General features: G+C 36.0%; 1 pseudogene; it reads right to left on the bottom strand.

The window, feature by feature from the left end:
- Nucleotides 1-12,547: 12,547 nt before the first annotated feature.
- On the bottom strand, nucleotides 12,548-13,931 carry LOC140871993 (uncharacterized; annotated as a pseudogene).
- Nucleotides 13,932-14,314: the final 383 nt, after the last annotated feature.

Below are 14,314 nucleotides of genomic sequence, written 5' to 3'. Positions count from 1 at the left end.
ATTACGAATTTTCGGAATGCATTTTTAGGGATTTTTGAATTATTGATTTGAATTATTAGAATTTTGGATATTGAAATGCCTTAGAAATTGTATATAATAGTTCTGGAATTTATGGCCATTTTTCGAAAATTTCAAAATTTGGATTTGGGCATTTTCGATTCTAGGATGGCATAATTGGATTGTTTGGAAGTTGATATATATTAGAATTAATGAGAATGATAATTGCCACAGGTTCGGAATAACCAAGAAACACACCGAGTTTTGTAAGAATTATTGTGGTAAATTATTGACTATTGAGGTACGGATTGATCAACTTTCTTACAACGTTTATAACGATGTGTAACGTGGCAGTTGCTATTTGAGGTGTTTGGCTTACTTATATGTTTTAAATGATGTTTATGCTTGCTGATGCATTGTATTCATATTGGTCATTATCCTCTTATTTCTAAGACTATTATCCACTCGTTGATGAGTTGTTTTAGACATCAGAGCTGAGGGAATATTGACGTCTCACCTCTGATGACTAGCGTAAGGGCCGCGCAGTTATGCAAAATGTCTCCCCTGACACATACTGTTGCAGGGTCGAGGACGTAATTGAGGCGTCTCACCCCTAGCACAGGTGGCCACAATTATAGCTACTGTTCTTTGGATCCAGATTCGATATCTGTTTTTCCTTTGGTACCACACACTTGCATTGCATTAGTTATTTTACATATCATTTATATTTGTTGTAATTTATTTGGTCTTCGTACTGGGGTTTGACCCCTGTTCCTTGGGACTGCTGTGGTTTTTGTCGTTATTGCCATGGCAGGTTACACAGGTGGTTCTGATGCAACTGGCGGTGTTTCTGCCAGTGGAGCCATATGAGTGTATTGAGTTATTGTCAGAGGCCCCAGATACTGTCGTTATTTCGGAGTCTTTTTATTTGCCAGGGAGATGCCTGTGTATCTGTATCGATATATATACTTTTTTACGATGTTTGGGATTTGCTTGTTGGTGTGTTTAAGCCTTGCCGGCATGCATATGTTTAGTCCTGGTTAGTGTGGCTATAGGTGTGTGATTGTTGTGATGACACTATTTTCGAGTAAAGTATTGTTGTTTGAGTTTTTGATTTCCCTAGGTATGTCCTATTTACGCGGATGTCATGCCGAATTTCGGTAGCTCCGAAAGAAAATTTTTAACTCATTTTTGCTATTTACACTAATTAATCCTAAATGCATGCTAATTAAATATAAATCAAGAACGGACCCTCACATTTGGCATCAGAGCATAAACTGGGATATGCTCGAATTAGATTCTAAGACACTTGAGTCTAGGCATGAATGAAGATGATTGCGTATGTGTTTGACTACATGCTCTTAATTTACTTGCTATGTTTTATTTCAATTGTTTATTTAGAACTAGTAGTTAACTAGGCTTTAACTTTTTGTTAAGCTTGTATGCCTAGGGTTATGCTATCTTCTAGTGCTATCTTGTTGTTTGAGGATTTGATCTTGATTTTTTCTTTAGATGGCTCCTAGACATAGAGATGGAAAAAGGAAAATTTTGTCCAAGAATCCGGTGCCCAGAATGAAATTGACTTTGATGGAGTCATTCGTGGGAGACGTGGTCGTGCTGCTAGAGACGTAGGCCAAGACATACACGATGTAGTAGACCAGTTGACGCAACAAGTGACTGAGATGGAGTTGGTGGTTGCCAGACTTTAGAGATTGAACCCGCCTATCTTCAATGGGGACGAAGGTAGTGAGAAAGCAGAATCTTGGTTAAGGGCTATAAAAATTTGTTCGGATTGGTGAACTATGGTTTTGATCGAAGGATAATATTGGTGGTTTTACAATTGAAAGAAACTGTTGAGCGCTGGTGGGAGGCCATGCAAAAGGCTATGCTTGAAGCTGGTAAACCCGTTACTTGGGATGCTTTCTGCACCAAATTTAGACAAGAATACGATCCACCTTATTTTGTAGCGGATAAAACATCTTATTTATTCAACCTAGTACAGGGTGACTTGAGTGCTGCTGATTATGCCTGGAAGTTGTCTTCACTGCTCACTTATGTGCCTCGTATCGCTATCAAAGATGAATCAAAACTTGAAAAGTTTATGGAAGAGTTGAATCAGAAATTGTACTCTTTGGTTTTGGCTAGCAGCCCAGATGATTATGCCTGTAATGACCCGAATCCTTGTTTGAATAAAGTATATTCAAGATGAGATTAAAAAGTTTTTAATTAAGCATTATTAATTAATCAGTTAATTGAGGATCAAAATGTGGGATCCACCCGACAATAATTCATATTATCTTAACTTAATTAATCCAACTAGATGGATGAAATTGTGACACGTGTCAGATTAGATTGAGTCAAGATCTTCTGAACCAAACTGGATCAAGACTATAAATAGGAGTCGATTTCATTGATTTCCTTCACATATTTCCCTCGATTTCTCTCTCGAGTTCTCTCAAGTGTCATCCACCATCAGCCACCAGTTGTCTCAAACCTCCACTTGCCGCCCGCTTTTGCTGTCGCTGCCGCTGCCGCCATCTGCCACCACCTTAATAATCTTGTTAGTTTGCATTTATATATTTATTTGCACTTTGTTTATATTTTATTATATCGTATAAAGCTTTTTTATGCATAAATATTATTTAATTACATATATTACATAAAAAATTATGACAATTTGTAATTACATTTTTTGATTATATATAATTTACCTATAAAATATTGTTAAAAAAATTCAACCGCCTAGGCGACCGAGGCGGTAGGCGGTCACTGACCGCCCCGCCACCGCCTCCCGCCATTTACAACATTGTTGTTTTGGCATATTATAGATGACATATCACGTTGAACCTAATATCTTTGAGATATACCTAATTGTTGGGGGCCGCTCAGCCCTGTTCTGTTTTTTGGACTGTTGGGTATCGAGAGTTACAGTATCCAATGGGACCCGCGAGCTATGATGACCCTGTACATTGTAGGTCCACGTCTTGTTGAGTGTTGGAGCCAAAACATGCCTCGGGCAGATCAGAGAATACACACTCAGGCGCCTCTAGACTGAGCATGAGATTCTAGACTTGATCCTTGATATCCGAGAATTTCGCATTTGCATGCATCATATCGGTTTTGATACTCGTACATTCTCGTATTGGGCTATTTTACTCACGCTCTTGTTTTCATCTTTGACATCTCATTCCATAGGACTGGTCTTAGGTTGGACGGATCGGACAGCCGGGGCAGTGGCTAGAGCAGTTTAGTTTTCGGTGGTGATCTAGTTGAAGTTTTGTTTCTCGTGCAGAGATATGATTTCTATTGTGATTGTATTAATATTACAAATTGAGATTATCATCCGTCTTTTCGTTTGGGGTTGTAAAAGTACTTGAGTTGTTTCCGGAGTTTAATTTATGTTGTTGTTAAGTTTAATTATGCATGATTATTAGTCTGTTTAGTGATGTCTCGAGTAAGGGCGCTACAATGCCAATGCGGTGGACAAAGCTATTAGGCATGAATAAGGGTTGAGAAGGGCCTACCACAATTATACAATTCAAGCACCCGCTGACAGTGCATAATTGTAACGCCCCAATTTATCTTAATTGAGTTTATTTGAGATAATCGGAGATTATAGAATTCGAGGATCGATTTGTTATTGATCAGGATCTATTTTGCAATTTTTGGATTTTTCAGGGACTAGAATGCAAAATTGGAATTTGTTATAATATCTTAACTTGGAAGTTGACTTGGTCTTCACTTCCACCTCATCTCCTTCTTCTCCCTTAGCTGTCTCCTCCATTGAAGCATAGAGCGAGATCTTCAAGCTTTTCTTCTTCGGTTTTCGGTCGATCCGTTCGGTAGAATTTTAATTCGAAGTTAGTTTAGAGATCCCGGCATCGATAGCTTCGTTCTATTGTAAGTTTTTCTCCGATCAGTTATATTTCATTTTTCGAATGTTGTTAGAATCGAATGAGTTTCGAGTATGATGTTCTTGAACTAGTTCTTATCATTTATTCTCAGTCGGATCGGAAAAAGAGCGTCGTTTGGAATTGTTATGATTTTTGGTAGCCTATTTAAAAAATGGAGTTTTGAGATTTGTTGGATTGGAATTGTTATTGATGATTTGGTATTGTATTTAGTTGGTTTCGATATTATACTGCTGTCTGTGATTTCAAATTGTTCAGAATATAGCAGTTATGCCGCCGGTTTGAGTTTTGGGTTATCGTTTGATTTTAATTGATTGAACCGTGTTAGTTTGAGTTTGATTGTCGTTTTTTATCCTCTATTTGCCTCCGTACAGATTGGTTTGAAGATTGTTGAGCCCAGAGTTAGCAGAATTCGAATCGTCGAAGAGTTAGTTGAAGAGCGGTAAAGAGTTATACCTTGATCGTTTGATTTTTTGGTTGAATAGATTTTGATATAAATCTCTTATTGTAGCTTATCCAGAGTTGGAGCTTTTGAATCGAAAGGTATAAGTAGACATCGGTTAAGTGGGAATGAACACTCAAGATAGATAGTTCTTGAGTTTCCCCTAAATCACAAACTTGCATCAATACTTGTTCTAAAATGGGGAACTTGTATTATGTTGATTGAACTCTTGTTATTAATTGAATTATGGTTTTATGCTTTGAGTTTTCTATATGCATTCATCTCGATCCTAAATCTTTGATTTCAGCGGGCTGAATGACCCTTTTTGTTTAGACATTTTGGGGGCTATATTCGAGTGGCCTGGGTTGTATAAGTTCACCCAGTGTCAGCATACTCCTTATAGTCGCACCAAAGTCTAGAGGATGGAGATACGGGACACCACCTCGATCGAGAGAGTCGGTGAGTTGTTACGTGATCTCATCCTCGGGATCCCAAGAGAATAGCAAAAATTCATTCGATTTTCAGAGTTGATATCCCGATTTTAAAGGCATGCATTTTATTCGTATTAACATTTAATATGTTATCTTTATATCATGTCTTTGATATATTACTTGTTATTGCATGATATGTTGCTTTTACTGTGAATATCATTCTCACCGGAGTTATCTGGATGTTGCTTTGTTTTGTATGTGTACTTGGAAACAAGTGGGGCAGGATAGAGTCAGAGGAGACTTGGTTAGCATCGAGATCGAGGAATAGAAGTGGGACTTTGGTTTAGGAGCTATTAGCATGTCGACTTTTGGTTGTTTTGAAGCATGTTTAGAGCTTGTTCTTGTTTTGAACCGTATCGTTTTGATTACGTAATGTTATTTTATATTTTCAATGCGTGTAATTTTATCCCGGCATGTTGTGGAATGGATTTACTATTGAAAAATCAGGTTCAGAGCTTTGTTTTTCAAAAATGGGTCTGCAGCAGGGGGTGCCCGGGCGGCCAATTTTGGCAGCCCGAGCGCACCCCCAATTGAGCAAAATAGAAAGGTTGCGATTTTGGCCACACCCGAGCGGTAGTTTTCTACCGCCCGAGCGCAGCACTATTTAAAAAAAATTTCCTTTCCTTGCTTGAATTATTTTGAGCATTGATTTATTCGATGTATGATTTTATTACTCGAGTTTAGATGTTTAGAACCGAGGTCTCACAATAATTTTCAGCAAACATATCTTTTGCACCCCAGCAATCATTTCAGCAACCTAGGCCGCAAAGATTTAAGCCTAGGGGAAAGCAATTCAAGAAGAAGTGATTTAGCACTTCCTCCAGTTCTAGTAGTTCACGTGGTGAGGGATCTATAGGGTTTCCCAAAGAATCGTGTAATAGGTGTGGGGGCATGCATTCTTCCGACCATTGTATAGGAGTTTGTCGTACGTGTGGCCTACCGGGACATTATTCCAAGGTTTTCCACAATGGGGTAGGACAATAGTATAACTCGTCTCAATTTAGCCAGTTTCCACAAGCTCCAGCACCTTGACATTTTGCTCCTCAGTTGGCTCAACAACCCACTTTCTCCCAACCAAGATGTTCTACTCAGCAGCAGTTCCCAGGACCTCAAAAGGCTATGCCGAATTTTTGGTAGGCCCGAAAGCAAATTTTTAACTCGTTTTCGTTGTTTACACTAATTAATCATGAATGCGTGCTGATTAAATATAAATCAGAAACGGAACTAGGGTTGTGCAATCGGTCAAAACCGAATCGACTGAACCGAAATTAGCAAAACCAAACCGACCGAAATCTTTTTTTGAACAGCAGAACCGATCGATCTTTAGCATAGAAACCAACTTAACCGAATCGATTAAACATCGGTTATTTCGGTTAACGACCGAAATAACCGATGTTTTAAAAAAAATTTAAGAAAACAAAAACCAATTTAGAGACCACCACAAATCAATAATGTCACTGGGTTTAAGCCACATCATGACCTAAATCGAGGAGAATGACCAAAATCGAGAAGATACAGTTGGTTCGAAGATGAAGTAGATTTACCTATTTTCCATAAACAAAAACCGATTTACCTCTAACCTTTTTAGTCTATTGGTTCAAAGAGGAAGAAGTTGTATGACTTGTGGCTGGACTCTCTGGAACGCAGAGAAAGGTTTTGCGAAGAAGACGATGCCAGGATGAAGTTGGAGTTGGGCTAGGGCAACAAATGAGTTTTCTTTTTTGGTTTTGGACATGTTGTATAAAGCCCAATATAAAATAATCTGAATTCAAAGTTCAAATTAAGCCCAAGAATAATTTTTTAGAAAATATATATTAAATCGATTTAACCAATTTTTTAAAATTCAAAACCAAAACCGAACCGACTAAATCGAATTAACCGATATTTTTGAAGAAAAAAAATGATTGACCGATTAAACCGAATCGAATTTTTGATTTAATTCGGTTCGGTAGGTTATTTCAGTTAAATCGATATTTTTCTCACCCCTAAACGGGCCCTCACAGCTTTAGTGTGGGAGCGGTGATCCGAAATCATCGAGATAGGACTTGTGCAGCATCAGCTATCCAAGTTATTAATCATTCTTGCTTTGTCCAATGCTTGGCTCAAGTTCTTCCAAGTATTAGTGTCATGCACCATTATCTAATCCAAGTTATATTGATTTAAAATCCTTATATTATTAATCCATCATCGTTCAATCTATGAACCAAACGGTGCCTAAAGGTATTCGACATCCAGGCTCGGTGACGGCTGCTGAATTAGCAGCTATGCTATTTGGGATGCAGTTGGCAACACGAATGTATCTTTCTAACACTATGGTGTATTCTGATTGCAGCTCTGCAGTTCAAGCAGTGAATTAAAAAAAATGGTAAAGATGAGTATATCATATTGAAGCCAACGTGATTTCTGACATTTTAGAACTGGGCCATCAGGGGGATTTTCTTGGGTTTCATTGTTTGAGTGAAAATGCAAATAACTGCTCATTGGATTGCTCAATTTGCCTTATATCAAACTTCACCAATGTTTTGAATTGGAGATCCTTATCCCACTTGGCTGGTGGATGTAAGCTAGAATAACTTAACTAATGAATAGATTGTATTTATCTTTAAAAAAAACATCAATTTTTAAAAGTGGTCATATTTACTTAAAATTTTATAATATAACCTTATATTATTTTAAAGTCCTAAAATTCCCTTATCTAATAATATCTTATTTATTTATTTATTTATTATTATTATTATTATTATTATTATTATTATTATTATTATTATTATTATTATTATTATTATTATTATTATTATTTAAATTATTAATGTCTTGACCTAACACTAAATAAAAAGTAAACTTTCAATATAAATGACCGCAGTATTCAGAGACGACAATGGTCATTATTATTCTTATTATTTATCATCAATTTTAATTTTATTACTTTTTTTATTAAAATTATTATTTTATATTATTCTTTTGAATATATCTCAAAATATTTATGAATAATCATTTTGAATGGACTATGAGTCCTTTTTTAAAAAAATAATGCTTATAAGCTTTGATTTTTTTCTTCTATATTATGTATGGTTTCATCACCATATAAATAGTGAATGCCTCTTTTTGTATACCCATAGTGATTAGTGAGGTTTTCATTTCCGAATCCATGAAATGCCAAATTCAATAAAGAAGATATATGTGGTTTTTCCTCAATAGCATGTGAGGAAGATTCTTGAATTTTTGGAGAGCAACCAATCCATTCCTCCATTAATTCTTAATTAGGCCCGGTTTGGTAGAAGGGATTACCTTAGGATTACATATTTGTCTAGTGTTTGTCTGGTTTTTAAGAACAGTATCGTTTGATACGTGAGATGGGATGAAAGATTGATAGATTATATTTGGGATTGTGAAAAAAAACAGGTAGACAATTAATATACTAGTATGAGTTATATGGTGTTTGACTGAATTTTATTTTGAATGATTGATAATGTACATTTGACTTCATTGCCAAAAATACCCCTGCACACCTTTTCATGTAGTTCATGGTTTCTTTCAATCTTTTCTTTACCTCACGCCACCATCCAAGAGCTTCACTACAGGTTTTCTTCTCTTCTGAAAATAGTACTTATCATCTCAATTGGCGAGGCAACCCAACTCCACTAATATCGGTAAGCCCATGTTATGTTTTTTGATTTGTGTGGTAAGTGACCTAATTAAAATTAGGGTTTTTGCTAAAATTGGTTTCTTTAAATTTTTTATTCCATTCAGTTTATTTATTTTGTTGTCATTCTGGGTAATAAGGATAAGATGTTTATTCTCGCTTTCAAACATTGAAATAAGTCATATGTTGATGCTTATGATATGTATGTAACACAATACTCATACCTTCATCTTTGTTGTTTGTCAATTGTCACCATTTGTTTTCACCGATTCACGTACATAAGAAGATAACTTGTGGCACTATGTAAATTATTGGTTAAAAATAAATATAAAAAATTATATAGTAGATTTTCGAGGACTAAACATCAATGAGAACCGAATTTTTGCGCCTGGTTGATCTGTTTTAGCATACATCTGTTTTGTTACATTACGTAATATTAGTCAAATTATGGAATTTATAATTATGGTTCATATACAATTCTTAATTATATTTTATGGTTGGATCATTTTAATTTATTAACTGATCAGTGATATGGAGTCGCAAAATCCACCCCAATGTCAATGTGGGAATGGTTTAATGATTCTACGACAAGCTGGTGAACTCATAGCCATCCTGGAAAGTATTACTACATCTGTCCAGCATCTTTGAAACATCCAAACAAGTTCATTTGGTATGATGACTACCATCGGATCCATAATGTGCCTAATATGCAGACTATGTATACTGGAAATGCATCGAGTGGTGGAACATCGGGCAACTGTGTGAATAGAAAAGTTGTGAATCATGAGGTGATTGTCAATGAAACATCATCCAATGTTGAGAGTTCCACACCAACCGCTGAGCACAGGTCACTTTCACCTCCTCACATCCCTCGAGTCGTTCGAACACCCCCAACATATACTGGAGATGAAATTTGTTGTTGTTTCGGTTGTGTGTCAACAGTTCTTTGTGTTTTACTTTTCTTGATATTATGTATTGTTGTCTCCAAGTAATATGATGATTAATATTAGTGAAATATGTTATAGCAGTGTTTGTAACCTTTGTGGTGTAAGTGTTTTTGTAGTTGTAATAGACGGTAATGTATTGGATCATCATATTTTGAATATGAAATATTTTGCTTCTACTACTCCAGTCTTGCTTTTTAATTAATCAAGTTAAAATTGTAAAAAATATTTTAATTACTCAAAATTTGCCTAACCCATGAAGCTCTTCAGTTTTGATGCAAAGGTCACTGTTCAAGAATGACATGAGTGTAAATGAATTCTACTTCTGACTAGTGGTTGTTTTGTCACATTATTGTGGTGGTTGTGGAAGGTAGAAACAGAGTAAATGCTTCATAAGTGAAATATTTACTTGTAATTTTTTATTTAAGGCAGTGTGCATAATATATCGGCCAAATGAAACACTTCTTATTTATCTGAAATATATCTTCCTCATCCCTTGAAAACTAAGAATGTCTGCAAAATACCAGCATTCCTCTGAAGAGAGTGTTACAAATTGTTGGTGGAAAGTGCAGCCGAGTCACTCCAATAAGAATGTGGAGGTTATCTATGTCGATTCAGATGATGACATAGTTGTCATGACCACACCTGCGAAACGTCCAAACACAAGCATGCTTGAAGCTCATGTTAACAAATATGCGATCAACAAACCCCTCTCTGTGAAAGAGACATTGACAAGAAATACTATGGATAAATTGGTTACCAAGACTGTTGTACTTGACAACGTAAACTTCGAACCTGTGGTGAAGAACAAGTTGAAGACTTCGGAGTGTGTAGGTACTAGTACCATGGCAGTCATTGAAACAGAAGAATTCCTAGAAAGTTCAACAGAACTTCAAAGCTCACAAGCCAGTTGTGAGACTGTGAAACTTCTTGGGTGAATATGCATATGGAAATGTTATGTATTATGATATGGGACCTCTCTTTTGCTGTTTTTGGACAATGTTAATAGGTTATGGTTGGTTGGTTTCTACTTATGTTAGGTCGGTGTCATGGTTTTTGTGATATATTCTGGTTGTCTGATGCGTTGTTTAAGTTAGTGTTCGGTCATGGTTTTTGTGATATATTATGGTTGTCTGATGTCTTGTTAAAGTTAGTGGTGGGTGATGGTTTTTGTGGGAAATATTGTGATGTTGTGATGCATATATAAGAGGTTCCATCTAATGTTATATTACTGTTGAAATATATGTGTATTTAATTGTTGTTTTCATTGTTTCTACTTTTCAATTGATTAATCTTTTGGATTAATCACATATCTAATTGGGATAACATACATTGTGGTCATATTCATTATTGTAAATTTAACGGAATTTGCGCATTGTCCATCATCGTTGTGCTTGTCACATGTTTAAAAAAAAAGTCAGTGAGAATTTGAACGAGGCATTATCAGTCAAATGTGTATTGCTTGATAAACCATTTGCATTTAATTTGTCAAAAGCAACATAACAAAAGAATCAAGAGCACCATCTTCCAACGTAGTGCATATTTATAGCGCTTCCAAAATAGTACATCAATACAAATGACCCAAAACACAATAGCCAGAACACAGTTCAATGGCTCTTACTTTGTACAACATTAAACACACAGTTTTTTTATACTAATATGCACTATCTTCAGCATTAATTACCTTCCACATACCTAAGCATTTACCTTCCAAGTACCAGCAGTACCCAAAATAATGAGTCATATATATGGTTCACTAACAAAAGGTGGAAGATAACATAACAAAATAGTTGACATTACGAACCAAACACTGCCACTAATTTTTTGAAATCCTCCTTATAAACGATAATTTCTCATCGTCTTGGAGGCTCAAGAACACTGCTAACTTTTTCGGCTTCTCCATCAATATCTCAGCTGCAATTTGTCGTTCATCCCTTGTCAGCCCAGTAATCCCTTGAAGCACATCCAATAGATCCTTTGAAACAGGTACCGCAATCTCGTGGTCGTGGCTAATACGTTTACCAAGATCGGATATCGCCTCCTTAGTCATAGCAGTAAAGTTATTGATGACATCGACAAATAGTTCTTCACCTTTCGTCGGCTTTTTACGCTTCTTTGAAGTCGACTTCTGACTCCCAGAGGTATTTAATGGACTTGGATTGTTGACTGAATTACATTCACCACCCCCTCGATATCACGGAATATGTCTTCTAAGCCTACTTCCATTTCAGCGGCCTTGTCATCACCAATTTCAAGCACATGTTGCACTGCGGTAGCAAAATTCTGTGCATGTTGTCCTGTTGCACGATCGCATCCAAATATCTCAAACCAATCTGGATAATAAGGCCACGATTTGTAGCGCCATGTACGCACGTTATTATCAATCTGTCAAAGGAAAGAATTTGTAAAGTTAAATAAATAATATATGGTTACGGTATACATAGAAACATTCTGACTACTTTATTTACCTTCACAAATGCTTCCCAACCTTCATTTGTTGCCTCGATCATTTTTTGTGACTCGTTCCAACCAATTCCACTTCTACTCAGCATTGTAACCAACGTTCCATGAGTTTTTTTCCACACATGTATTTTTGAGTTGATATGAGGGATTCCACGTAAGTCAGTATGTGGGAATATTTTCATTATATGTTTTTCCAATACATTCAGGTACCCACATTTGAAACCATTCTCGCTTTTCCAGCCATTAGCTACTGCATCCTTCAATGCTTGTACCAGAACTTCCTCCTCCTGCATAGTCCACGCCCTTCTACTTTTATCTGATTTCTTTCTCCGACTTGACGCTGTATTAGTAGAAGCTCCGATGTCCATGTGTAATTATGTTACCAGAATACCTACCACCAATAATAAACATGTAAGAAACAATAAAGTGACCATGATAACGATAGTACAAAATAAATGTGTGCATTATTGCATAAAAAACAGCAAGCACGTATCACATAGAATATATCAAACATCAGTATCATAGCCACCACAAAAACTTATTTATGTCACGATAAAGCATTGAATTTTTCTAAGTCAATACAGAAACCAAATACACAAGAGGGCAACCAAAATATACTAGGACACTAGGTTGTAGGTCATGACAGGAGTATTTCGTTAACTATTATACATCGACATCGCAAGGTCATCTCGCCACAACTCCCAAGATGGAGATGACTCAATGTTATCAATGAAATCTTCTTCAATATTTTCCGTATTGCAATTACTTGCTTCGTCAACCTCCTCCAGTGGATCTTCAGGCATTTCAGATCGAATAAAATTATGTAGAAGCATACATGCCAATATCATACGGTTCTGCACTTGTAAGGAGTAAAATGTTGGACTCCTGAGAACTGCCCATCATCTCTTTAGAAAACTAAATGCTCGTTCAATGACATTTCGTGCGCGACAATGCTTTGAATTAAAATATTCTTTGTAGTTCTGTGGACCAGTAGCTCCAATTGTCCAATCATTCAGATGATACCGTGTTCTCCTATATGGTGTTAAAAAGCCCTCCACATTTGCATAACCATTATCACATAGATAATAACACCCTACAATGAATACACTAAATTTAATTATACGATTTTTATAATAAAAATAATATTATAAAGATTAGAGGAAAGGTAAATTTTACCTCTTGGAATCTTTAAACCATCTTCCTGGGTAATTGCATCTCGAAGAACTCTAGCATCTGCAGCCGATCCTTCCCAACCTGTTAATGCGTAAATAAAATTCATATTGCGGTCACAAACACCCAGTACATTAAGAGCCGTTGTTCCTTTCCTTGTTCTATATCTTGCCTTGTCTTTATTTGGTACTTGAACACTAACATAGGTACCATCCAATGCGCCAAGACAACCCTATATAAAAATGATGAAAGCACTGGATTTAAATGATTCAAAGTAATAAGAAAATGAATACTTAATGGTAATTGAAATAACTTATTATTGTACAGAAGCATAAGTAAACATACCTTGAACCATTTCCAAGTTTCACTTGAGCAATTATCTTCCACAGGAGTTGGTTTCACAAGAAGTAGTGGGTGTAGTTTCAAAACACATCTAAGCACTTCATGGAAATGACTGCTAACAGTATGGCCACTTCGTCGGTAGTCGTGGCCAATAATTCTATTTTTCTTATGGTGCTCTAGAATAGACAAGAACATTGCAACCTTCTCTTCAACTCGTACGTACCTAGATTCCACTAATCCACCTATATGGGTGAGTAGGTAACATAGTCATGCGAACACATTACGTGTCATCCTCAAATTAACAACACACTGAATGTCTCCGACTTCAATTATCCTATGTAAGTGACTGATTTGAGCATTTATTCTTTCAGAATCATTGTGTCGTACGCCTCTTCTATGCAGTCTACTTTTTTTTCGAGATACAAACTTAATGTAGAAACGTGATACAACAGTAATGAACACAAATGAAGATATAAGGATTTGTTGTAGTACTAGCAACTCTTGGGCATATCCATCTTCTTCAGGCATGGCAAACCAACTCTGCCATATTATGAATATAAATAATTTTACACAATTCACATCCATAACAGAGGTCTGCGCATAGGAAGATTATTATGTATGCATTTGTTCAAATCTGTAATTATATTTTCTTTCAAAACCAATCTATAAAAAATATCATTCCAGAACTAAAAGAAATAAAAAAAAATCAGGACAGTACATTACTTGCATATTGGCAGTAAAGTGTAACACTAATGGGGATGAACTCAAGAAATTTTCTTTATCAAGAATTATTTCTTGAAGAAAAAATATATAAAATAAATAAAAAAAACAAGAGCAATACGTGTGTTTTTCAACAAAATTAGTCTAGTATTTGGGTAACCTAACATCTTACCGGGATTCTTAACTTTTGA

This window comes from Henckelia pumila, unplaced genomic scaffold (genome assembly GCF_033568475.1).
Source record: "Henckelia pumila isolate YLH828 unplaced genomic scaffold, ASM3356847v2 CTG_461:::fragment_3, whole genome shotgun sequence".
Lineage (NCBI taxonomy): Eukaryota > Viridiplantae > Streptophyta > Magnoliopsida > Lamiales > Gesneriaceae > Henckelia > Henckelia pumila.
The sequence above is the reverse complement of the archived record's forward strand: the minus strand, read 5'-3'. Positions and strand labels throughout refer to the sequence as shown.